Source organism: Apodemus sylvaticus, chromosome 9 (assembly GCF_947179515.1).
Source record: "Apodemus sylvaticus chromosome 9, mApoSyl1.1, whole genome shotgun sequence".
Lineage (NCBI taxonomy): Eukaryota > Metazoa > Chordata > Mammalia > Rodentia > Muridae > Apodemus > Apodemus sylvaticus.
The window spans coordinates 113,451,020-113,477,175 of NC_067480.1; the positions used below are offsets into that span (position 1 = coordinate 113,451,020).

The window sequence follows — 26,156 nt, forward strand, 5'->3', positions numbered from 1 at the left end:
GGAAATCACCTCATATGATATTTCTTAGATCCTGTCCCCACCGTTTAGTGATTCTACTCAGTACCATTTAAAGGGAGTCAGTAGTTTAATCATGTATATAAGCATGGATGGAAGGCCTGCTGGGAACAGTGGCAATTCAGTTTGGTTGCACAGATCATGTCTGGGCATGGTAGACATGAGCCGAGTGCACGTGTCAGGGCTGATCTGTTGGCCATCCCTTGGGAGCTTGATGGCTTCCCTGTGATGTCTCCCCTGGGTGTAGGAATGATGAGGAGTGTTTGGTTCCTTTAATGCTATTCGAGAAGTTTGCTTTCCTCATCCTGTTCTATCATGTAGACAGATGACTGGAGAGAGGAGCAGACGAAGCAAATCCTACCTGGTCAGCATTTCTCTTCGACAAAAGCAGGTGCAATACGACTTATGTATGCAGAGGGGCCTATGTGACTAGAGAATGTGACACTCAGTTGTGTATGCAGAAGGGCCTATGTGACTAGAGAACGTGACACTCAGTTGTGTATGCAGAAGGGCCTATGTGACTAGAGAACGTGACACGGACAAATGAAAGGCCTTTTCAGGGCTTTTGGTGGACTATGTGAGGGAAGCCAGGTAGCCATGCTTTCTTTGTGTGGCTTCTGGTGATGGCTTTAGGAGAGGGCTGTCCTAGCATGGAAGCTACAAGTCCTTGAATTTGTAAGACCGCAAGACAGACTGCTTCATTGTGATTCCCAGCAGTGAGGCAAACAGATGCCCAGTCTTTCCCAGCCACAAACGGATGAGACAAAGTGTCCGCATGTCAGCCTCCTGTCTGCCTTTGTTTTTCTGTAGAAACAACATGCTCTTTCAACAAGAAGAAGCCACTTGTGAATCTGCTACTCAGAAATTTGGTGGTTTGGTGTGATTATTAATTTGTCATTGATTTTTTTGTTTCACGAGTTTCCTAAGCTGGCGGAACTTGCAGGTTTAAGCAGTGTAACCATCTGAACAGGGCTACAGGAACAGTAGTGTTAATCTGATTCAATCTGTTTCCTAGAACACAATTATAACAAACTCATTTATGGGTGCTTTGTCTTTTTCAGTGTCATTTGGCCTCCAGGAGAACTGTGAACACAGATGTCCTTAGGACATCAAAGGGAGTTTGAAGGGTTTATTCTCTTCTGCCTAAGGTGGATATTTTGCTGAAAAACATTTTATTTGAAAGAATAATGTATTAATAGAAGGTCCACTTTGAACTTCCTGTTCCTGGCACCAGAGGCCAAGTTCACTAATTCTTACATACAACTCTCTGATCTCTTTTTATAAAGACTTTTGTACACCAGAGTTTATATATATACACACACACACACACACACACATTTAAATAAATAAATACGATTATGGAATTGTACACTCTTTTATTTTTTTACACTTGATCTTAGCCAAAAGGCCGAGAAGCGATTCTTTTATTTTTTTTAAAGACAGGGTCTGACTGTGTAGCCCTGGTTGTCCTGAATTTGATCCATAAGTCCAGGTTGGTCTTGAATTCAAAGATGTGCCTGCCTCTGCCTCTGCCTCCCGAGTACCAAGATTAAAGGGATACACCACCATGCCCTGCTCCTTTTTCAAATAACAGTTTTAATGCTATGTGAAGTACACTTCAAGTCAATAAAATGTAACTTCAAAATTTGAAGACCAATTTAGGAGAGTAAGTAAAGACTGTTTCGAGGCTCCCAAGAGATCTGTCCATTTTAGGTTTAAAAATTATGTTTTCATGTATTGCCTAGATAGGAAGCCTGGAGTGAGCCCATTAACACTACAGTAATTAAGTGCTCGTGGATTAATGAATCTGGATGAGGAAACGATGGGAACACACTGTGATGTTGCTCAAGCAAGGAGTGCAGCGCTAGCTACGTTTTCCTGGGCAGATTTGTTAGAGGAAAGCAAGAGCAATTAGCCTGCCTTCGGGAAGCCTCCTGCTTAGCAACCGGGACACTTTTAGGGTGGGTAGTGTACCAGCATACCAGTGCTGCCACCTGCTAACAGGCATCCAGCTACTTCTGCTCCAGTCTCTCTCATAGCTCAGCCTGTGACTGCCCCTGGCCTGTCTGCTCTGCTGATATCCCACAAATGAGACTGGTCTCTCCAGCCTGAGCACTATAACATTCTTGTGCCTGAAGCATTTTTCCTTATATTTAATTTTTATTTTATTTATTTTATGTTTTTCTTTTGAAATAAGTTTATATATTAAAAAAACATTGCTGGAATACTTGAGAGAATTCCTAACTATTCCCTTCCTGCTTTGTTAAATATCAGCACTTGCCCTAACCAAGCTCGTCTGGAGGGGGTGCAGGCCATGGCCATTGTGCCTCATCTTTGTCAGCTTGACAGGCGAGAGCTGATACCTCTTTTCATTAGTTTATTCTTTGAAAGTTTGTTCATGCATATAATACATTCTGGTTCCATTTACCACTCCTGCCCTTTTTTATCCCTGTATACCAATCTTCCATTTTCTCACCAAGTCTTCCTACTATCTTGTCTTTTGGGGCTTGTTCTTTTGTTTGTTTGGTTTGTTTTGTTGCTTTTGAAGCAGTGTCTTGTTATGTAGCCCGGGGCCCTGAACTTGCTAAATAAACCAGGTTGGCCTTGAACTCAGAGATCTGCACACCTGTTACCCAAGTGCTCAAATTAAAGGCATATGCCACCAACCAGACTTTTTTTTCCTTTGTTTTGTGACTCACTGAAGCATAGGTAACAATGATAGCCCCCACCCCTGCCTCCTCCTTGGGGAGTGGTTGGGGCTCCCGTGAGCCCCTCTGTTATCTGTGATTGAATGTTGGTAGATCTAGTCTTGTTCAGCAACCATGTCATGCCCAGAAAACCTCAAGGTCCTCCTTCCCATCCTCCGAGCCTTAAATTCTTTTCTCTCCTCCTCCTATGATAGTCTCCGGGCCTTGGGAAGGGGGTCCTATGGGTGTTCTGTTGATGGCTGGACAGAGAGTCTTGGTGACCCTTGACATGATGTCTCTGTTGTGAGGCTAGCCTTCTTCTCTCGGTTGTGCAGCCGTGTGTTTTGTTTCATCTGCCATTGTTTTCTTGATTTCCTCACTATATTACCATTGCAACCAACCTCAGATAGATGTAAAATATTTGGATCAAAAAACGGAATCTACTGAACACATGTCCTCTCATTTCCATAAATAGTTTCATTACTTATGTAGTACCATTAAATACATGACTTAAGTCTATGTATGGAGAATGTATGTATGTTACATGTAAATATGACACTATATTTTACCCATCTTGTAAAATTTCAATATGTCATAGTTTTGATAGACAAGAGCTCCTGAAAACAGCCTTCGGTGAACACTAAGGGCCAGCTGTACCCTGACGACCTGTGAGAAAACAAGATAATAGCAGCCTGAAGGCTACTGAGTCAGTTAGCATCGGAAAGGGAACAGATGGCTCTCTTCTGGTCCAGTCTACCAGGCTACGCACATTCACCTCTGGAAGCCATTGGTCTCTACCCGGACTCATTCTTGCCTACTTCTCCGATATTCTTAGCTGTAGAAGACCTTAAGGATACCTGGGAGAAATGTGATTAGAAACTTCAAATGGCATTTTAAAAAACAGAAGCTGAAAGCCAAGCCAGACACATTGTACAAAGGCCGTACGAATCCCTGCTGTTCCTGAGTTTGGCAGCGGGCACAAGAGGGTCTCATTTGGGAACACTGTTGCAAGATGTCGTTAGATGTGTCTCTGCACCAGTGTTTGTGGGGCTCCTTTTTGTGATTCCTCCTCTGATACACTCTGTGGCCGGAGGAGTTAGCATGGCGGCCATCTATGTGATCTGTCCCATTTTATCTACAGGTTTACACCAGGGCTGTGAACATAGTTAAAGGTCACAGACTGTGAAGTCACCTGTTTCTGTTAGCCCTGTGCAATTATCTAAGTTCTGTGCTGTGAATGGGTGTAATGAGGTGTCACATGGCTGTTAGGATTGAATATATGTCCATGGTACCCCAGGCATGTCCAGTAAGTGACTGTCAGCATCAAGGTCTATTTCTTCTATTTAGACTGTGGACCCTGAGGCACATAGTTCCCAAGATTGAACTCCAGTGCCAAATGGCAAGGAGAACATCTGCTTTGTCTTCAGCAGATATGTTCTAAGAAACCCAGCTCGCATCTGAAACTGGCTAGTACCAAACACTATGTATACTATGTTTTTTTTCCCTGCATGTATGCATCATACAATAAGAGTTAACTTACAAATTATTCACAGTAAGAGATTAATAGCAGTAGCTAATAAGATAGAACCTTTATAACCTCATTCTATAATAAAACTGGTTTCTCTTGAGTCAAGACAATATTTTTACACTGTGGTTAATTGGAAGTGACTTAAACTACAGGACGTGAATCCTTGGATAATGGGCACCAGTGCACTTAGAGTTATGTATGAGAGACCCCAGTACCACAAACCAGGACATATATGTGATTAACATTCAGAAGGTTGAAACTGAGCTCAGGTCTGAGAGGAAGTTCTGTCTGCTGTTGATCTGTGCTACTTGAAGTGATAGAGCCTATTAGAGTAAAACCTTAGAGTGTTAGAACCTTCTAGAGGAAGTAAGTTAAGTTATTGGGGCATACCCTTGGAGAGGACATGGGGACACAAACTCCAAACTCTTCCATTTTCTTTTTAGTTTTCTGATTCCATGGTGTGAGCAGCCTTGTCTCACCTCCGTTCTCGTTGTGGTGTTCTGTCCTGGCTAGTTTATGTCAACTTGACACAAACTACAATTGTGAAATTCCTCAATTTCTCAGTTGAGAAAATGCCTCCATAAGATCCTGCTGTGGAGCATTTTAATTAGTGATTGATGGGGAAGGGCCTGGTCCACTGTGGGTGGGTCCTGCCAGGGTGGTGCCATCCCTGGGCTCGTGGTCCTGGTTTCTTTAGGCAAGTAGGCTGAGCAAGCCAGTAGACAGCACTCCAGCATGGCCTCTGCATCAGGCCTTGGCTCTAGGTCTGGACCTTGGTGGATTTCCCGTCTGACTTCCTTCAGTGATAGACTACAATGTGGAAGGAAGCCCAATAAACCCTTCCCTCTCCAGCTAGTTTTTGGTCATGGTGTTTCAACATAGTGATTGTAGCCCTAACTATGACATGCTATATCATGCAAAAGCAACTCACCAAGGCCTGAACTCTGAAGGTGAACCAGAATAAACCTTTGCTTCTTTGACATTTCTTTTCTCAGATATTTTAACACAGTAACAGAAAGCAGACTTACACTATCTGCTGCTGCAGGAGTGTGGCAAATCAATTGGATTTTTGTTGTCTGTGGGTAGGAGTGATCTTCACAGCAGAGTATGGAGAAGGAATAGAAATTCAAGGGGGGGGGGTCGTGTTGTGTTCTTCAGGGGCAGGGTGGCATCCTTTTGGTGGTGTTTGAGGGACCTTGGAGAAGAGTGCCTGGAGAATAGAGCCTTGTAAATGTTCTCTTTTGCTCAGTTAAAAAAAAAAAAAAGACAGAATCGGATAAGAGACTGGAGAGCATTTTCTAACAGTTCAATCTGGCAAATTATTGAACTTCTGTTTTTCCTCCCCAAGTTTCTCTTGGTGATAGTGTTGTGTTGCAGCAATAGAGCCCCTATATGCATGGTATTTGCTGGGCTCATTCTATGCTAGTTAATGTTTACAAAAAAGCAAGACAATCCTTTCTCTTCATTCTCCATATCACATGAGAAAAGTTTACTTTCTAGCTGAGTTTTAAACTTACATGTCTGATGAAGTCTCAGTCAATATCAGTTAGCAGCCTCGTCCTTCTGCACCTGTGCACGTGAAGGTTGATAGCATCCAGTCTCTGGTATTTGTTCCATAATGCTTGTTGAATGGAAGACTAGTGTTAGCGTGATGACACTTGGGAAACCTCATTTTCACTTGTTAGGAAAGTTAGGAAAGTTTTTCTCTGAGAAGTTCTAGGAAATGTCATGGACATCTTTTGTTTTAGATGTCAGTCTCTGCAAAGGAAGATTAGATACACTTTCATAGATTTTTATCTAAAATAACCAATATTTAATATAAAATAAAGTTACTGGGGTTGTCTTCATAGGATGTTTACTGTAAGGCTGATAGTTTGTATAACACAGAGTAGTTTGAGAAGCAACCTAAAAGTTTAGTTTGTTTTTTCTAGTAGACAAATTTTCTTATAGCAAATAAAATTGAGAAGTTAGGCTGTGTGTTCCTGTAATCCACTTTGACCCCCACTCCTGGGCTTATTTCAGAAGGGTGGGGCAGTGTCTGGGATGTGCCTTTTCTGCAGTGTTTTCGCTTGGCGGGCATGCAGTACTTTTCCCTTAATAAGTAAGACTTCTCATGTAGTTCTGCCAACAAGGTGACTAACCTGGCTTTCTACTTAAGTAGTAGCCTCCCCATGATATACCTGCAGGCTGTACACCAGGGTTTGCTTCCAGTGTGGAGCCGTTTGAGTCCTCCACATCCCATGCCTCACACAGGCCAGTCATTCTGTTCATAGTTTGAGGTGTCTCCAGTTGGCTTCTGTCTATTTCCTCTTCTTTGCCCTAGCCACTAGTGAACACTGGGACCTTTAGTCAGCAGCATGTGTTTATTCTAATTCTGTAGGTCTCAGGTAGGATTTGCTTGGGATAAAGATGGCTGCAAGTGGAATGTTGCTGCCTTTTGAATGCCTGCTTCCAGCACTCTTCTTCCTCCTACTGTAACTGCAGATACTCTGCTTTGCCAGTTATAAGTTGGATGGCAAAGCAAAGGGGTAATTTAATTCATTATTGGACCCTTTCCCAAATCTGTGCCCCAGGTTTTTCTGGTTTTGATTTTGTTGGGGTTTTCTCTGTTTCTTTGTTTTTTGTTTTTTGACTTTTTTGTTGTTGTTGTTTTTTGTTTTTTGGCTTTGCTCGAATATTTTCTTGTGAGACTAATTTCAAGAATATACTTCATAAGGTTGATGAATAAAATTATGAATTCAGAGAGAGTTCAAAATCTATTCTTGACTGTTTCTCCATCACACCACGTTGCTGTGTGGAGTTGACATTGATCATTTCAGAATGTGTAAATAAATGTATGGATTCACATGGGATGAGGATTATCTGGATGGCCAAGGATGGGATTTGGTCCTGTGCCAGATGGATTTTGACATGCCTGTTGGTCCTTTGTGTCTGCTAAAAGGCTCACCATGTTGATCTCTGTGTTCTTGTCTGATTTCCATTTCAGAAGTGCTGACACAGCTAATCTGGGTATTTATGCCTATTACCACTTGAAACTCAGTGGATGTCTCTTTGGGGATATTCACACAGAAATGGCTTAATTGGATTTCAGCCCAGACACAGTATCTGAATGGTTCTTTATGAACCATTAATTGGGCTACTGCCATAGGAAATCCTCCCCCACCCCACCACCCCATGCTCCCCCCCCCTCTCTCTCTCACACACACACACACACACACACACACACACACGGAGGGAGAGAGGAACAGAGAGAGAAAGACATAGAAGTGCTATGATTCCATCCTTTTCAGTGGCTTGTTGCTAATTTCTATAATAAATGAAATATTCTAGGATGTGGGAGCTCATCTCTGTAGGGAAACTGCGGCCAAACAATTGCTGTGCATTTGATACCACTCTGAGCTGCAGAGTGAATTCCAGGCATACTAGAGAACAATAAATAGGCCAGCATCTATTTGTTGTGCATACCTTAATCCCAGCATCAGAAGGCAGGTAGATCCGAGTTTGGGATTAGCGTAGTACATAGTGAATTCCAGGACAGCCAGAGGCACATAGTGAGACCATGTCTCAAAGTGGGAAGAGAGATGAAGAGAATGAGAACCTTGTTCAAGAGTATAGTCTGTATGGGACTGAACCTTTGAAAGAAAAAGATTTAGGGCCTGAAGTAACACTACCATTTGGATATTAACAGTGGATGTAATTGAGAAATGGTAGTTCTCTGAGTATAGTGACTCATGCTTGTAAGGCCCAGCAGCACTGGAGAGGCTGATGTAGGACTGAGTTTGAAGTCAGCCTAAGCCATATAGTAAGTTCTGGGATAGCCTGGACTAAAGTGAGACCCTGTCTCCAAAGCAAACACAACCAGAACAGGTAGACAACAAACAATATCCCCCCCAACCAGCACTCCCCCCCCCAAAAAAAAACCCAAACAACAGCACTCCCCCTTAAAAACAAAACCAAAAACCTGAAAGTTTATTAACTGGTGAGCATGCTGTGAGGTTCTGTCTGGAGCCTCGTGGGCAGGAGGAGTTAGTTCTCTTCATGGTGACTTTTCCTCCCTGGATAGTTGTGTAAATGTTACGCATCATTTGTGGTCTATGATTTTTTATGGGAATTGAAGGTGATCTTCCAGAAGAGCCTCTTGGAATTTGTGCCTCAACAATGTGGGTTTGGTTGGACAGTGATGTTGGGAACTGAAGGCAGAGATGTTTCCAAGAGAGAGAAGACACTGCAGACACTGAGAGGTTTGGTGTGGAAAAGAGAATGTGGGCCCTCATGCTCAGCCAATATTCGGAATATTTTAAAACAGCTAAATATAAGCACAATGTATTAACTTTTAATTCAGTTATAATAATTAGAAACCTCCATGTTAAATTTTTATACCCATTAGCCTTTTAAAACTTCATTTAAATTAGAGCTACGGAACTCATTTTTACTAAAGTTACCTGTTGGCACAAATCCCTGTCCAGACTTCCTGGGCAGCCAGCTTCCTGCTGTTCTGTGCACTGACACTGCAGTGCTTGGCTTTCTGCACCTGGGACTTTCACTAGGCATGAAGCCCTCCAAGGTACCCACGTGGTAGCACGTGGAGATAGCCCTCCCTTTGCCCGGCTAAGTGAAGTTACAGTGTGCACCTACCTCATGCCTCACTGCACACTCATCTCTCAGTGTACACCATTTTCTTATTTTTATTAGTCTTGAGGTTTTTAAAGGTTCTATTTCTTCTTGATAGTGCAAACTTGAAGGCAAGCTTTTGACGCAGAGGCCTGATCTAGACCATAGCAGCTCACATAGCAGTGTGATGTAGAGGGTAGAGGCCTAGCAGCACTTCCTAGCCCCTTTACCTGGAGGCTTGGGGCCTTACTCCCGAGTTAATGAGGATCCGGGTCCTGACCAGCATAGGGCTCTGGATCTCTCCATCCTGGGGTGCACAGATGTGTGGCTGGCGGGTTTCACAGGCTCACTGTTTGCCTGGCTAAATTAATACATGCTCTCAAATAACATGCAGGTGCATGTACTGAAAAGGTTTGTGAGGTTTCTGGTTTAACTGTAGGCTATAGGGAAACTCTTGGGTTTATATAAGACAATACAATATTCCCTGTGTGGAAAAAAAGTATTTGATTTTTCATTCATAGAAAAGCCGCAGAGAATGCAAGGCACAGTGGTGTACCTCTAACCCTTGAACTAGGGTGTCCGAATCAGGGTCGTGAGTTTGGGGCCAGTCTTTATTGCATAGTGAGCTCAAGGCAAACCTGAGCCATTTGGGGAGGCTGTCTTTTAAGAATAAGAGGAAAGGGAAGGCAGTAATTTTGCAGCGTACAGATAATTCCAGCATATAATTTGGTATAAACGGTCTTGTGTTTCTTAGTAAGGTCATTTGGAGACATAAAATTCTGCTTTTCTAAGGTGGTGTGCATTTTCTGTAGGCATCTCCCTCATTCATGGAATCATTCTCTAGTTCTCCAGCCTCTGCAGAGGCTCATTGGCCCCTTGGTATGGCTAAAAACAGAAAAAACCTGACTTTGTCGATGTTTCAGGTGATTTTGTAATTTTTAGCTTTTGACCTCATGTGCCTTTACCCAGCCAGAAAAATATACACACTTACTTTTTCTCGAAGGACTCTAATCCAAGAGGGAAGAAAGAACAGAGATTTGGCCCACAGGGAAGTCTTCAGTAAGGGTAGAGGGGCAGGGCTAGGGTAGGGCTAGGGAAGGGTGGATTGCTCCCACTTGCTAAAGCACCAAATAAACAGGCAGATCTCTATGTCTAGCTCTGGGAGCCAAGCGTTTTCCCTCGAGATAATCTCTCCCATCTAAGAGGTCTTTAGGCATAACTACTAACCTACTAGAATGTCAGGGATTTGTCAGTGTGTGGAAAACACCAGCCTGAATCCATGGGTGCAGAATGCCCTACCTCTGTGGGATGGACAGCTTAGAGACCGTAGCGCCATCATTTAAATGAAATAGAGTTAAAGTAGCCTTAGGAGGCAGATCAGAAATTGTAGTTTGTACTTTGTAAACATGACTTACACCCTTATTGTAATGAATTAGCTATAAAAGCACTGTTACACACATTGCAGGTGGGAAATTTATATTAAAGAACTAATAGTCACTTTGATATGCTAATAGAGTTGTACGTGGTTGTCTTGGGGTGTGCCGAGTTGTCTAGGCCAATGAGGTTGTACGTGTGTCTGGCTTTACTCTCACCTGGAGAGGACTGTATATGAGCCTGTGATTGCTGAGTCTGGGTGACAGTGCATACGTGGTGGACATATATTGTGTCTACTGTTGCATGTGTTTAAACATGGTTGTGATATGGCAGTGGTGGAGGATGACACCAATACTTACATTACAGTTCATAACAGTAGCAAAATTATACTTATGGAGTAGCAACAAGATTTAATGGTTGGCGTTACCACAACATGAGGAACTGTTTTAAAGGGCTGCAGCATTAGGAAAGGTGAGAACTACTGGTTTCCAAGAAGGAAGTTAGGTCCCCTTGCCTGATCTCTGGAAGGGATATTGGAACCCAGGCTGCTTTCTCTCTCTTTCACTTTCTATCCCCTGTGAGGTTAGCAAACATTGTTATATCATGTATTCCTTCCATGGTGTTCTGTCTTGCCATAGGCCCCAAAACAATGGAGCCAGCCTCCTATGGACTAAATGCTCTAAAACGCTGAGCCATAATAAATCTTTCCTCTATCTAAGTCAATTATTTTCCTTGGGTATTTTGTTATAGCAATAGAAAGCTGACTTACACACTCCCCAAGTGAATTAATGCTTTGTAAAAGCAGTCATTCATGTATGCCCTCAAATTGTTAGATCCAGTAGCCGTACGCCGTACAAGTATTCTTTAGAAAGCCTGAGTTGAGACAAGTTCTCTATTAATTAAAATCTTTAAAAATCTAACTTTCTTCTAGCGCAGATCTGGAACTTAGAAATGTAGAGGTGGTTGGTAGGGTCATGGCCAAAGTCGCATAGGTAATAAAGACTGTGGTTTCAGCAGGAGAAATAAGAACTTGAGTTTAGATACCAGCACTTCGTTTTATCTTACAGTAAACACCTACAGAAAGACATTAAGTATTCTCATTGTATTTGCTTGAAGGTTTTTCCTTATAATAATTCAAATTGTTAAAACCATCCGACTCTTGAGATAGAGAATGCATACAGAGGGATTCATTTTTAAATCAAAATTTATGGACTTGCCTTGTAACATTTCACGATAGTCCTGCTTGAATTATCACTTCCTATTTGAGTAAAATAGAATTAATTTTTCTGTGAGGCTTTTAACATTTTGAGGACATAATCATCCTAGGAATGAATTAATAGATCTCCTCCAATCGAACTGTCAGGACAGATCCCCTCTGGGCTTGAAATGATTAAAGATGCCAGTGAACTCTCTTGGGAATCTGCAGAGCACACCAGAATCCTCTTGAAAATGCCAGAGGAAACCAGAAGTGTTTGCCCAAGTATGTGCACAGCGAATGCACTGCCTGTTCCACAAGCAGGACCGAGGATGGGCACCTGTGTTAGCTGCTTGCCTCTTAACTACCATGTAAATTTGAGTGCTCGTCTCAGATTCCCTGGTATAGACAGGGGATGCTTTTAGCCTTCGTGCTGGGGACTCAGTGGATGACACCTGGACAAATGGCCATGCAAGAGCCTGTCAGTTGTAGATAGGGCTCTGTGTGCCCCTCTTCCTATGGCCTGGCCTCTGTTGCCTCTGGAGGCTTTCCTTCTGTTTGTGGCGGTATGTAGGAGTAGAGGAGAGGGCTGGGGATACTTGGGAGCCTTTCCCCCATTGTGATTTCCTTATCTGCTGCTCATGCAGCGTCAGTGTGCCTGTGTGTGTGTGTGTGCACGCACGCGCGTGCACTTCTGCCTGTGTAAAATAGGTGTCTAGGACCAGAAGAGGATATTGAATCAACTAGGAGTTGCAGTTACAAGCAGTTGGTGCTGGGAAACAAACTCTGGTCCTCAGCAAGAGTTGTAAACACTTTTAACTGCTGAGCACCAGTGTCTTTTTTCTTTGAAATGGATAGTTGAACTCAAATAAACAAGCACACCTAATACCTGTTCCTTTTCATTTCTCTACAGATCCCACAGGTTCTTCTCCTATAGTGTCATCCCAGCTGGCTTAAGAGCTTGGAGGATCACTGTAACTCTGTCACATTTAAGGTGTCCTCAGACAGCAGAAAACATCATCTTTTTGAAGAGTGCTACAATTTTTCCAGTCACCTCTTATAACTGCATGCCAAAGGTAAGCATATATACATTTCTGCATAAAAGAGACTTGGCTGGTTTTTTGTTTCTTTGATTACTTGTTTTTTGTTTTGGTTTCCTTGCTTTAAATACTTAATTTGCCTAGTAGTTTTTTAAAAAATATTAAGCTTTTTATCTTTTTTTTGTTTTTTGTTTGTTTGTTTGTTTGTTTTTGTTTTTGTTTTTTTTTCCCCCGAGATAGGGTTTCTCTGTATAGCCCTGGCTGTCCTGGAACAAACTCTGTAGACCAGGCTGGCCTCAAATTCAGAAATCTGCCTGCCTTTGCCTCCCAGAGTGCTGGGATTACTGGCGTGCGCCACCACCGCCTGGTTGCTTTTTAACTTTTGTGTATGATTGTTTTGCCTGTATGTATATGAATGAATATGTACCATGCATATGCTCTAATGCTCTAATGTTTTGGAGGTCAAAAGTGTCAGATGCCCTGGAACTGGAGTTATGGGTGGTTGTGAGTCATAGTGTGGGTGCTGGGAACCAAACGCAGGTCTGTTGCAAGAGTAGCACCTGTTCTTAGCCAATAAGCCATCTCTCCAGCCCCTGCATAGTAGTTATTAAATTAGTAATAATGGCAATAGGAATGTCCCTGATTTACTGAAGTCCATTACATTTAAGCTCTTAAGGGACACAGTTCAAACACCAGGTTATCACTGTTCCAACCTGAGAGTAGGTGGTTGAGAATATTTAGACAGAAGTAAGTATGCAGACCAGTAGACAGCTCCCTTCTATGCAGTGGCGTTCTGGAACCTGTTCTGAGCTGAGGTTGCCTATGAGCTGGGGACCAAACGCTTACAGCAGGGAGAAAAGAGTGGTCTTTAGGCTGGTCAAGTTCAAGTCCAGCTTAGTGCTGAGAAGATAAGTTCTCATGAGAAGGAAATTCAGATAAATAAAGATTCCTAGGACTGTTTCACAAGTTTGTATGAGAGATTTGTTTGAGCTATAATAGAAGGAAATGCTGACCTTGTGCAGCTGGAGTCCCCAAAGTGATAATGGTGGTCAAAGATGTGGTTGTATAACAGAAATGTATTAGAGAGAGAGAGAAACAGAGAGAGAGAGAGAGAGAGAGAGAGAGAGAGAGAGAGACAGACAGACAGACAGACACACACAGAGGCAGCGTGCGTGTGTGTGTGTGTGTGTGTGTGTGTGTGTGTGTGTGTGTGTGGTGGTGGTGGTGGTGGTGGTGGTGGGATAGATACATGAAAGATGGGTAGTCCATACCTGAACTATATCCCCAACTCACAAATATATCTCACTCATGACTGATAGCTTGAGACCTTTGACTTCGGGTGTGGCGGCTTATCCAGTGTTCCCTCTGGCTAACAGTGAGAAACACTTTGTGGAATGTGTATTGTCATCTGTAGAGTACCACCTCAGAATTGAAGGAGTTACACCTACCCACCATCCTTCCCTTTCCCACAAATCTCATATTATTTCTGTCATTTCGATTGTCTTAAGATAGTCTTGAATCTATTATTTGGTCTGTGGAGTTTGGAATAATGATTTCTGTGAATGTACTTTTATGTGAGTTAGAATTCTCTTTCATTTGGTCTAAAGTGATCACTGAAACACACTGCTGTTTCACCTTGATGCTTTTTGAAACACTTGTCTAGAAACGTGTTCATCTCCTTAATTCTGCCTGGTACAATAGGTGCTATTTGGAATGCCATATGTTGATTTGCTGTATTTCATGAGGGTGTAGTTAATGAAGTACACTAGCACTTTACACTGATGTCTTTATAATTTCCTGTGGAGAAAGCGGCTCATTGTCTCCCATATGTGGAGTGTGTGAGGTTGATTCAGAGATAGGTGCTATCCTGGAATCCATAGCTGATGCTCAGGCTTTAGAACTGGATCCCCAGCCCACCCCAAGCTTGTTGTCCCATCATTGCCCACAAAGAGCGCTGTTGAGCTTTGGATCCCCCTTCTGCCTTCACAGGGCTCTCCATCCACCTCATGACAAGCCCATGGGGGTAAGGAATATCCCGATCATGGCAGATTTGCTTGCAAAGGAAGCCTGTCAACTCCAGTGATTTAGAGATGGCCATTGAAGTGGAGCCTTATTAGACTTAAGTAATTCATGAATGTTCACCTATCAATCCATTTGTCAAATTTCATGAGCAGAAATTAGAATTAGAAATTAGAGCTTCGGAGGAACTGCCAGACTGATTTCCAGAGTGGTTGTACCAATTTGCAACCCCACCAGCAGTGGAGGAGTGTTCCTCTTTCTCCACATCCTCTCCAACACCTGCTGTCTCCTGAATTTTTAATCTTAGCCATTCTGACTGGTGTAAGGTGAAATCTCAGGGTTGTTTTGATTTGCATTTCCCTAATGACTAATGAAGTTGAGCATTTTTTAAGATGCTTCTCCGCCATCCGAAGTTCTTCAGGTGAGAATTCCCTGTTTAACTCTGTACCCCATTTTTTAATAGGGTTGTTTGGTTTTCTGGAGTCTAACTTCTTAAGTTCTTTATATATATTGGATATTAACCCTCTATCTGATGTAGGATTGGTGAAGATCTTTTCCCAATTTGTTGGTTGCCGATTTGTCCTTTTGATGGTGTCCTTTGCCGTACTGGGCATATACCCAGAGGATTCCCCACCATGTAATAAGGATACATGCTCTACTATGTTCATAGCAGCCCTATTTATAATTGCCAGATGCTGGAAAGAACCAAGGTATCCCTCAACAGAAGAGTGGATGCAAAAAATGTGGTATATCTACACAATGGAGTACTATTCAGCCATTAGAAACAATGAATTCATGAAATTCTTAGGCAAATGGATGGAGCTAGAAAACATCATACTAAGTGAGGTAACCCAGACTCAAAAGGTGACTCATGGTGTGCACTCACTAATAAGTGGATATTAACCTAGAAAACTGGAATACCCCAAACATAATCCATACATCAAATGAGGTACAAGAAGAAAGGAGGAGTGGCCCCTTGTTCTAGAAAGACTCAGTGAAGAAGTATAGGGGAAAACCAGAACGGGGAAGTGGGAAGGGGTGGGTGGGAGGACAGGGGGAGAAAAGGGGGCTTATAGGACTTTCGGGGAGTGGGGGGCTAGAAAAGGGGAAATCATTTGAAATGTAAATAAAAAATATATCGAATAAAAAAAAGACAAAAAAAATAATCAAACTAAGCAGAAATTATTAAAGTGAAAAAAAAAAAAAGAAATTAGAGCTTCTCAGATCTGGCCACCAGAACTCATTAATAATTCACCAGAAGTAGACTGGCGCTGATGATGAGGAAGTTTTCAATGAGCAGTCAGTGATGCTGACAGACCTAGAGCTTGCACTGAGGAGGGAGAGCACGATTCTGGCTCCTGGCTCTGGGCCAGCCTGCATACTCAGCAGGGTGCATTACACCTGCCAGGCAGTGATTTCAGGGGCCATGTTTATTTTATAAGGGATGAGATCTATACAGAAAGCATTTAATTTTGTGGCTTAGAGTGGTAGCAGCTGTGTAATAAACACTTCGAGTACTGACCACATTCTAAGCCATTTAGTTAGGAATCTTTTGGCACTGTCTTATAGTAGCTTCAAAAACATAAAATATGGTCCCAGGCGTCTTGGCTGGCTAGGGCTGGTACTCTTGTAGGACCAGTTAGCCTACACAGGGTTGTACTCTGTCTATAGCCAGTCTGTCTGGGGCATGGAGGAAGCTCTGCCCTTTGGAAAGGAGTCTAGGAAGGCCCTGGGGATGTTACACTGCAACCAATTTGAAGGAATGAAAGGACACATGGGTAGAGACGTAATAGTCTACTTGACACAACGCAGGTCTGGTAGCCTGATTGGGTCTGAGTGCTAGAGGGAGTGGTGTCTGGGATAGCCATGTGCTTTCTGGTCAGCGATCTTTTGAAGTACCAGTAGGAAATGCAGTGACTGGACAACATCATCCAGAGGGACACCAGTGCAATGCTGTCTAGAGGAGTGGTGATTGGGATGGTGGTTTTGGGTGTGTTCCCTCGTTACTGGGTACCCAAGGAATATACCAAGTTGCTAGGCCTACATATGGACTGGGTTGAGGAGCAGTTAGAGGGTAGTGGGGTCTCAGAGCTCTTTTCTAGGGCTTTGTTTTCCTGGCCAATGGTCTTATTTCATTAAAGTAAAGGCACAAAATTTTGGAAACCTCTGGCCTGCCCACTAGGAGAATGGAGAGCATGGAGATAGGACGCTCGCATACCCTTTCACACTCTCATGATCACTCTCAGCATTTTACTTGAAAACTGAAATTTCATGTTGATTGCTTAGTGGGGTAGGTGCTGTGAGGCTTTCCTCTGCTATACTGAAGGGAGAGATACCTTCACTGGGTTTCACCAGCTTCTAGTGGCTGCTAGGATTATATTGAACTATAACATTTTCCTCGACTTTAATGCATATCAGTCTGTTTTATATTGTTGCAACAAAATTCCAGAGGCTGTGATGACCTTGCTGTCAGAGTCCAAGGCTGTGCACACTATCACATGGGGCATGTAAGAGACAGTATGTCTGTTAAAAGCCAACAGCGTTCATGCGTAGATCTGTACTTCAATGATGATGTCTTATCCCAATCAGTCCTCCTAAGTGTCACAGATTAAACTGACGCCTCTTAGTGCCTCACAACAGGGATTTCAGCACATGAACCCTAGAGGAGCCTCAGCCCACATCCAAACCATAGCAATATATTTAAAAAATGAGCCTTGGATTGGTTTGTTCCTTATTTTTAGCATGGGCCCACATTTGTTGTTTTGGGGGTTTCTATTAAGTGTCTTTGCCCAGAGCCCAGGGTTTATGCAGAAAAGCTCTTTGCAAATGAAGTTGGTTGATGGATACTTAAGTTTTTAGGGTTCCAGCTGCTGCTTCAGGGAGATAACTGGTGGTCTCTCTCTGGCTGGAGGTCTCTGCATATCTGGAAATAACTCCTTGAGTGTCTGCAGAAACAGAAGAGAGTCTAGGCCAGTCTCTTCAGCTTGGACCAATTTCTTCCTGTCTAGGGTGATTTCTAGGGCCAAGAAAGGACAACAGCATTTGATACCTTAGGTCTTACAGTCGATAGATCTGTAATAGTTGATTAAATGACTGCATGGTAAACATTTAGAGCTGTATAAAAAGCCCTATGGTATTGCCTTCTCTTATAGTTACCATAATGGAATGGTTGTGGAATCCTGGTGGGGTTGGTATGGGGTTTGCCCTCTCTGGTGTGTCTCTGGCTTTCACTGCAGATGAATTACTTCATTTGCTAGATGATAGGTCTGCAGTTAGCATTGGAACCAAGGTCTGCTGTTTAAAAACTGGACTTCCTTCCTCTCCTGATGTTACATTACCTTCCCCATGTCTTGGAGATGACAGTGACAACTGTGTACTTTCCTTGAACCTGGCTTTGAGAGATCAAAAACATAGGGAGCTCAGGAGACGGGGAGTGTCCTCCCTTACCCCCAAACCTTACATTTTTATATCAACTTTGATTTTTCCCCCTCATCCCTACCTTCATAGGAAAATCTCTAGCCAGTAAGTAAGAGTTGAAGAGTCCTTTCAGAGATTGAAGGAAAGTAGTGTGAAGGGAGGGAAGAAAGGAGGGATAGACAGTGGGAGGGAGGCAACAATGGCAGATCTGAGTTGGGCCAAGGTAATTGTAAAGGCTGCTTAAGCCCATAGGCCTAGGTGCTCAGGGTTCTCTTAGACCAGTGATTCCAACTTACAGTCAGACTTGCCCTGACAAAGATTATCCACAGAAGCAACAAAGGCTTTGGTGTTCAGTAGCCACTTGTATGCTAGTACTGCCCCTGGTCCCTTTTGAGGAGTATAGCTTTTCACATTTAAAAGCACAGCTTTTTAACCTGTGAAACCAGCTTTTTCTGTACGGTCAGGAAAATGATCATTTTCTTATGCCTATCTTCACTGACATACTACAGCTTCCTAGAAAACTAGAGAAACATATTTTTTAAAAATCAAGTCTTCCCATATCCATCTTCTTTTCATAAGTGATTGCAAAATGTGTTTCATCCGGGGTTGTTTATAATTGCTCCCTTTTGTCAGTGTGTAAGCGGCAGACCCTACCCCTTCTACTGATCCGAGGAGGAATGCTTAGTGCACAGAAGCCCTCTTTTCATGGGCAGTAGCCTCCTAGCAGATGGGACATGCTCAGAGACCTCCACTTGAACACCTGGATAGCATTGCAACTCATAAATATGGATCCCTGTATGTGAAAACAAGGGTTGTTTCTGTTTTTGTTTTGTTTTGTTTTTTAATAAATTCCAATTGGAACCTTTTCCTAGGCCACCACAGAGCACTGAGTATGAAAAATTGTTCTGACCTTACTAAGGGCAGTAACCACTGGTAGACTGAATAAGAATGCCTCCCATAGGCTCATATATTTGAAGTCATGGATTAGGAAGTATGGCATTGGTGGGGTGGAGTGGGGTGGGATGGGGGTGCTTTGTACTGGTGATCTCTCTCTCTCTCCCCCCTTTCTTCCCTCCATCCCTCTTTCTGCTCCCTCCTTTCCTCTCTTCCCTCGCTCCCTCTCGTCTCTCTCCCTCCTTCCTTGCCTCTGACCCTCTTTCCTCTCCCTCCTTCTCCTTCTTTCCTCCTCCCTCTCCCTTTATCTTTGCTCCAGTACCATCTGTGCAGCCTTGTTCCCTGCCATGATAATGGACCAAACCTCTGAAACTGTAAGCAAACCCCCAATCACATGCTTTCTTTTATAAGAGTTGCCTTGGTCACAGTGTCTCTTCACAGCAACAGAACAGTGACAGAGACACCTCATGGCTGTCAGATATGTCATTTTCTCAAGACAGTAGAAAATGATCTGACCAGACCCTGCTGCCTTCAGGATTGCAGTTCTTATGTCACTGTGCCCTGGTGATTAGAATTGGAACTCCAAGTTCTATGAGAGCCTGCTGGAGCTTTGGAGAACCCAAAAACTCTTTAGCAGGCTGATTCTGTGTCCTGTCTCCTCAAGAGTTTTGCTTAACAGTTTGGATATTGCTTGTGAAGAGACATGTTATTTTGACTGTGGATACAGAATACTTTATCAATCAGGTGTTTTATATGTAAAAAATAAAACTAATAACCTTCATGTGCCCACATTAGATCCAAGTTTTGGTAGATTGCATGATAAAGGGCCTGGCTTAGAACTTCTAGATCCTCAAATTTGAGCTGATCCTCATTAGTCCCACAGGACTACTATCCATCAAAGGAAGTCCTGGGCACTGTCTGTTCCTCCTAAATCATTCTTCTCCTTCTTTCTTATCTTGGCACATTGTAGAGTCATTGTATAAGTATATATGTATTCAAATTTATGCATATATGTTGCATATGGAATGATGGTTTAAGTGCTGATCAAAATAAAGCAAGGGAGGCGTTACATTGATGTTCCCTAGGAAATGTCCCCAGAGGCTCATTTGTTAGCTCTGTCCCTAGTTGCTACCACTGTTGGGGGTGGTGGAAACTTAGAAGTTAGAGTCTGGTGTGACTTGTCCTCTGCTGCCTGTCTGCCATGCGATAAGGAACCTCCTCTATTCTGTATTCTGGCTATTGTGAAACTGCTTTGCATAGGTTCATAGAGGTCAAGCAAGCACACCACAGATGAGTGTGACCGTGAGCATGTATAAGAGAAAGGTCTCTTGATAGATGGTGGCCACAAGAAGCTATGTACATAGTGAACTGACAGAGCTGCTTATACAGTCTTGCTATTAGTGTCTTTAGCTAGGTCACATTTAACCCTTGGGGGGAATGGGTGCTGGGTACAAATAATTCTGAACCATCCTGGGAGTTTCCTGGGCATCTTCACTTACTACAGATTGGAAGTTTAAAAGTTGCAGAGGAAAAACGCCATTTCATTTTCCCTTATTTCAGGAGCCAATAGTTTGGATACTTAAGAATGTTCAGTTTACGTGACTAAGTGACTCACAGAACAGAGGAAATAAGGCTGGGGTAGGGTGGGGCTCATCTCACAATTGCTGCTCATAGTTGTAATCTACCATAAAACTAATGTTGATCAAGTAAGTAAAATGTAGGCCATGTGTACTGACTATAAAATAACTTCAAGGCCTAGTCAACACAGCCATCCAATGTAGAATGATGCAGTGTTTACTCTCAGATTTGACTGCTAAGTCTAATAAGTCTAATAAACAAGGCTATAAGCAGTGGCTTTGCAGATTGTGCCACTATTGTAAATGAGGTCCTTCTTTTTATAGATCTACAGACTCTGGATCAGGAGACCCAGGCTGTGGGCTCACAGGGATTTTGATTGGCTGTGACATCTTGAGCAGGTCACTGGCTCACATAGTTTCAATCTCCTTGTTTGTAGATTAGATCTGACACACCCCAAGCGTTCTAGGCACCCAGTGAGCTTGAGGTAGATCCTGTTCTGTGGGAACAGCCTGCTCCTATTGGCCGCATCCTTGGGGAAGTCATGGTCAGTGAAGTGACATTTTGATAGACATCCGGTTGTGACTTCATACACTCCTCAGCACAGTGAAAGCGTCTTTTCAGAATGTTGTGGGTGTGGAACCTTGTAGTCATGCATGTGTAGCTCCGTAGAGTCATTCTGAGTTGGTTTTTTTTTTTTTTTAAGGAGCATATCCTATTTATTCACTAGCAGAGCACGTGGACTCACTTCCACTAGCAGCCTTTTCTGGTTCCCCCACTGGTGTTAAGTGGACTCTTACTGTGGTCTTAGGAGATGGATAGTTTGAATGATCTTTATGGGTGTTCACCATCTGTGCTGTCTCTCTGCAGTGACTGTGTTTTGCCTGTCCTTTCTTTTGTCTTGGTGTCTTTCTCTGCTTTGTAGGGGTTTCCATTATTCTCGACACCAGCCGTTTGTTATTAATCACCTGTTTGCAACCATTGGTAAGCGAGTATATTCAATCCTTTGATCTCTATAACCATAATTCCTATGTACAAATATATTGTAGCTTTACCAGGTTTGTTCAGCCTGTGGCATGATGATGGATTTGCTTTAGGAGTGTTATAGATGTGGCCCAAGATAAGCTTTTAAAGAGCATGTGAGGCTGGGGGGCAACTCAGCTGCTCTTCAGAGGACCACAGTTTGGCTTACAGCCACCTGTAATTTCCAGCTCCAGGGGATTAAAGACCCTTTTATGGCCTCTGTCGGTACGACTACACATATACTACATGCATGCATAGACAAAAACACACATATACACACACATACAACTTTTTAAAAGAAAATTTTAATTGTAAAAAAAAAAAACTTTTCTTTCTTTTTTTTCTTTTTCTTTTTTGGATTGTACCCTTCTGAATCTTGAGCTTCTTGGTTGACAGCATTGTGTCGTGTTGTCAGAAGGTTAGATTCTTATGCTAGACCCTCCACTTAACTAGAATAGTCTTTGATCTTTTCCTGAACCAACTGGGGGGGGGGGGCGGCTACTCTGTAAACATCAGCATTTTTATGTTAGAAGATCCTGTGTGCTAATGGTTCTGCCAAAGGCTGAGCACCTTTATTATTGTTTCATTGTTCCATGGGCTATCTATAGATTGGGTTTTTTTTTTTTTTTAATCAGGTAGACACCGAGTCTCAGGCGGTGCCTTGGACAATTATTTACCTTTAATCTTTTTTAAAAAATCTGTTCCACGATAATCACAATCATTTGCTGGAGAACCTTGGGAACAGCCTGTGAATTATAGGAGAGGTAGAAATGGAATTATGGGAACTGTGTAGGGCCAGGAGAGGTGCAGCAGATCTGCAGGGCTGGGTAGTAGAGGAAGAGAAACGTGCTTGGAGTTGAGGTCCAGTTTCAAGGCCAGCCTGCCTGCAGGGTTTGCTAGTACAGTGGCTCGGAAGAGAAGGAGTCTGAGTTAGGAGTCTCACATTTTTGGTCTGACACTGGGTGAGTGGTTCATGCCATTTCATTTGCCAGGATGGGAATTCCTGTGCAAACAACACTAGGGTTTTTGTTTTTTATTGTATTGATTTTCTTTTGTTTGAGTGAAAGAATCTGAATGCTTTTATACATCCTAGATTTAAAGCGTGCATTGCACATCCACATGGAGATTCTCTAGGCAGCTAAATGTAAGAAGTCTAGCAGTAGGCATATAGAGCTGGAAAACAGCATGCGATGGTATAAAGTTAAGAGTGTGGATGGAGGAAAGGCTTCCCCTAGGACAGAAATACAGGTGATTAAGAAGAAATAGTAAGGAGAAAAGCCTGCAGGGCATCCCAGTATGAGAGGAGGCGTTACAGAAGGCCTGATCATAGTGACCTCTGTAATGAAGACCATTGGATAAGAGTGAGGAATTGTGGAAGGGATAAAAGCCTTTAGTAGCCTTAAAGTGCAGGTAGAGTTGGCAGAGTAAATGGCTTTTGAAAATATGTTGTGGTTGTGTTACTGTATAGAAAGGAGATGCTGTGGACATGGTTTGGGGTCGAAGATACTATTTTGTGCAATATGGGATGGTTTAGAAAGATACTTTGGCCAGGGGAGCTAAGATAAGTAGCTTCCATTTAGGAGGTGGACTGCTTCATAGGGGCACAGGCAGCTTATCCTACTAGCAAAAGAGACTCCAGTGTTCTCAGACACAACAATGATCATGTATTCTGATGTTTCCTCACCCATTACATCAGAATACAGAAAGACAGTAGATGAGAAGAAACGTTTAGAGTTCTGGGCACTTGAATCAAGCTCACGGCACAGCCCTTTACGATCTACAGGGCCGTGACCCATGAACTGCCCGGAAGTAGCACACAAGTCTGAAAGTATTTTTGCCTTATTGTCACCAAAAGAGGAGTCTTTAATATGTCAAGAATGTGTGTATAATAGTAGGAATCGACAGTGCCGGGTAGGATGGGGTCAACTACACAGATTCTGTTACTGCAGTGGAAAGTGTCATGAGCTTAGAGCTGCTTGCATTGCTCATAGAAAGCAAAACAAAACAAATACACACAGACTCAAAATGATGGGATGCTCTGGTAGGCAGGGATGCTCTGGTAGCAGAGGGACTGCCTTCCAGAGCTCCTGGCAGCCACAGGTGCTTAAGGTTCAGACCACCAGCCATATTTGTGTTGATCCTGTGTGCACGGCACACTGTGAGCAAGAGGGGTGCTTTTCTTCCTAGCTCACCACCCAGGGCTCAAAAGGAGAAAAAATATTGTGGAAGTTCTAATGGAAGGTCATTCTACAGAGTTCCTGACTGGCACTCCTCAAAGCATGAAGTCTGGGCAGTGTCCCAGACAGGAGGCCCCTAAGAAACCACAAAGCATAATCTAGTATCCTGGATAGGATGCAAAGACAGAAACAGGACACTGGGGAGGAACTGCCAATCTCAATAGTATGGATGTGGGTTCATTACTTGTAGTAATTATATTTTACTGTCAGATATTAATTAGAAAGAAAACTATAATTTAAATTAGCATTTAAGTCTTTCTGTAGCTGTGACAAGATACCTGAGGAGACATATTTTGTAAAATGTTTATTTTACAGTTTTAGGTTTTCAACCAATAGTTGTTTCTAGGACTGTGTGAGACTGCACATCAGTGATAGAACTCTACATTCTCTTATAAGGAAAGCTTCTCCCCAGCCCGTTATATTGTGGGCCCTTGTGATCCATCCCAAGTTACCTCTGAATACTGCTACAGTGAGGCCAGGTCTTTAATATCTAAGCATCTGGGGACTTTGACCATCCAGGGCATAAGAGAATAATATCCTTTTAAATGACACATGCAGTTGCAAGTCTCCAGAGTTATTTGTAGATGTGTGCAAGTCAGCTATGGTAGTTCATGTCTCCTCACCTGCACTGGCAGTTGTGGGTTTTGTTGACTGAGTTTAGTCTCAGGAATGCACATGTAGCAAGCATTTCAGACCCACAAGTTAAGGTAGTTTTCATATTTACTGTTTCATCTTGTAGGGGAGGGGAGCATGATCCTGACGGTAGAGGTAGATTAGTGAATGAAATTCACTTAAAACTAAAATGATGAGGGAGGAAGTTGCAACCAGAACTGTTACTGTCTATAAAATTTTTCTTTTTATTGAGATAATTATGTGTGAATAATTCTTGTGTGAATGCGGTGAAAGGGGCTTGGAGATGTCTCAGCATTTAAGAATACTGACATCTTTTCCAGAGGACCCAGGTCCAATTGATAGCACCTAGCACCTGCCTGGCATCTCACAACTGACCAAAACTCCAGTTCAGGGGATCTGATGCCCTCACAGAGAGACATACATGCAGGCAAACATCAATGTACATAAAATACATTCTTTTTAAATAAAAGAATACAGATAGAAGACTCATAAAGGATTTTCTGAGTGCCTCATACCCAGTAGGATGGCTACTATTAAACATAAATGTTGGCAAGAATGAGAAGATATTGAACCTTTGTAAGTCATGGAAACAGGCATGAGAATGTAAGCCCGTCACCAGTTGGAAGGGCTCATGGGCTTCTGAAGGATGGAGGACAGTGCAGACACTGGGTGTATTTGGAGAAGCTGAATATGCTCAGCTCTCCCAGGTGCTAAGTGCCTCTGGTTGTATTTTAACTTTCTGGTTTTAATAGTAACTTACAGTTCTTTGTGAAATATATACTGGTTAAGTGCTCTAGGTAATTGTAAATTTCCTAGATAGAAGCTTGTCACCATGTGTTAGCCACAGTGGCAGCACTGGGTGAAGGGAGCTGAAGAACCTGAATTTGGAACCCTAGTACTTGTGCATTTGCTGGGTGCACGTTTCTGCAACCCCAGTGGAGACTAACAGATCCCAGGAGCTCAGCACCCAGTGTAGCTGAGATGGACAGCTCCAGATTCAGTGAGCTGAGCACTTTAGGTTTCAAAAAACTAGGTGAAGACAGGGTGACTGAGGAAGATAACCCTCCTGGCTCGCTCAAGCCATACATGGGAGAGTGAGCCTGCACATGAGCACACATGCACATAAATGTATGAACCATGTACAGGAAACTGAGGAGATGAGGAGATCTGAGGAGGAAAAAGAAAAAAAAGTCGCAGTCGGTCATCAGCCACCTTCCCACAAAAGCCACCCAACCTGGTGGTCCAGGCTGGCTTTCAAACCCTGACTTTCTCTACCAGAGAAAGATAACTTAGAAGGCATCATGCTGGTTACTATGAAACGAACTGTTCACAACCTCACAGGCCATCATCACTAACAATGCCAGAAAACAAGCCACAGAAAGAACCCCTCTGTGATAACCCATTGAGGCAAGCTGGCTTCTGCTTTGCAATATCCAGCCTGAGTCTCTCTCTCAGGAGACTTTGCCTCTCTCTAATGAAATATTAAAACACAAATCCTGTCCCAAGTCATCCTCTGGTGTTTCTCCCTAAGTAATACCACCTGTTTGTTTGTCAAAAGTAAATTGGATTTGGCTTTTTTTTTTTTTTTTCCATCAACATCCATCTTCCCCCTAGGATTTATTTTTTTAGAACACCAGCAAAACTCTGCTTCCAAGTGAAGAATAGTAAATGAAGCCGTGGGTTTGTGGAAAGCGCCTTCTGGTGAATTTGCACCCCAGATCCTCTGCTTTCTAACTTGTGAACTTAGGTGAGTCACTGAACACCTCCAGTCCCCTTTCATCGTTTCTAAATGCACCTGTAGATAACATCTACTTCAAAAGGTTCTTGTGAACATTTGATGTGCTCATCCTTATGAAGCACTATGACATGGGTCTCAGTTGACTGTCACCATGCGCTCCTTGACCATGC

The 26,156-nt window shown here is 42.8% G+C and overlaps 1 protein-coding gene across 3 annotated transcripts in view; it reads left to right on the forward strand.

Annotated features, from left to right (window-relative positions):
• Positions 1-26,156, forward strand: part of Nck2 (NCK adaptor protein 2) — a 146,385-nt gene that overhangs the window by 57,506 nt on the left and 62,723 nt on the right. For 2 of the 3 annotated variants that reach the window (XM_052193281.1, XM_052193279.1), the window contains one exon: positions 12,324-12,486. The gene's annotated coding sequence lies outside the window, so the exon portion shown is untranslated. Of the gene's footprint in view, positions 1-12,323; positions 12,487-25,862; positions 25,996-26,156 lie in introns of all 3 variants that reach the window. The other variant, XM_052193282.1, reaches the window with a different exon arrangement.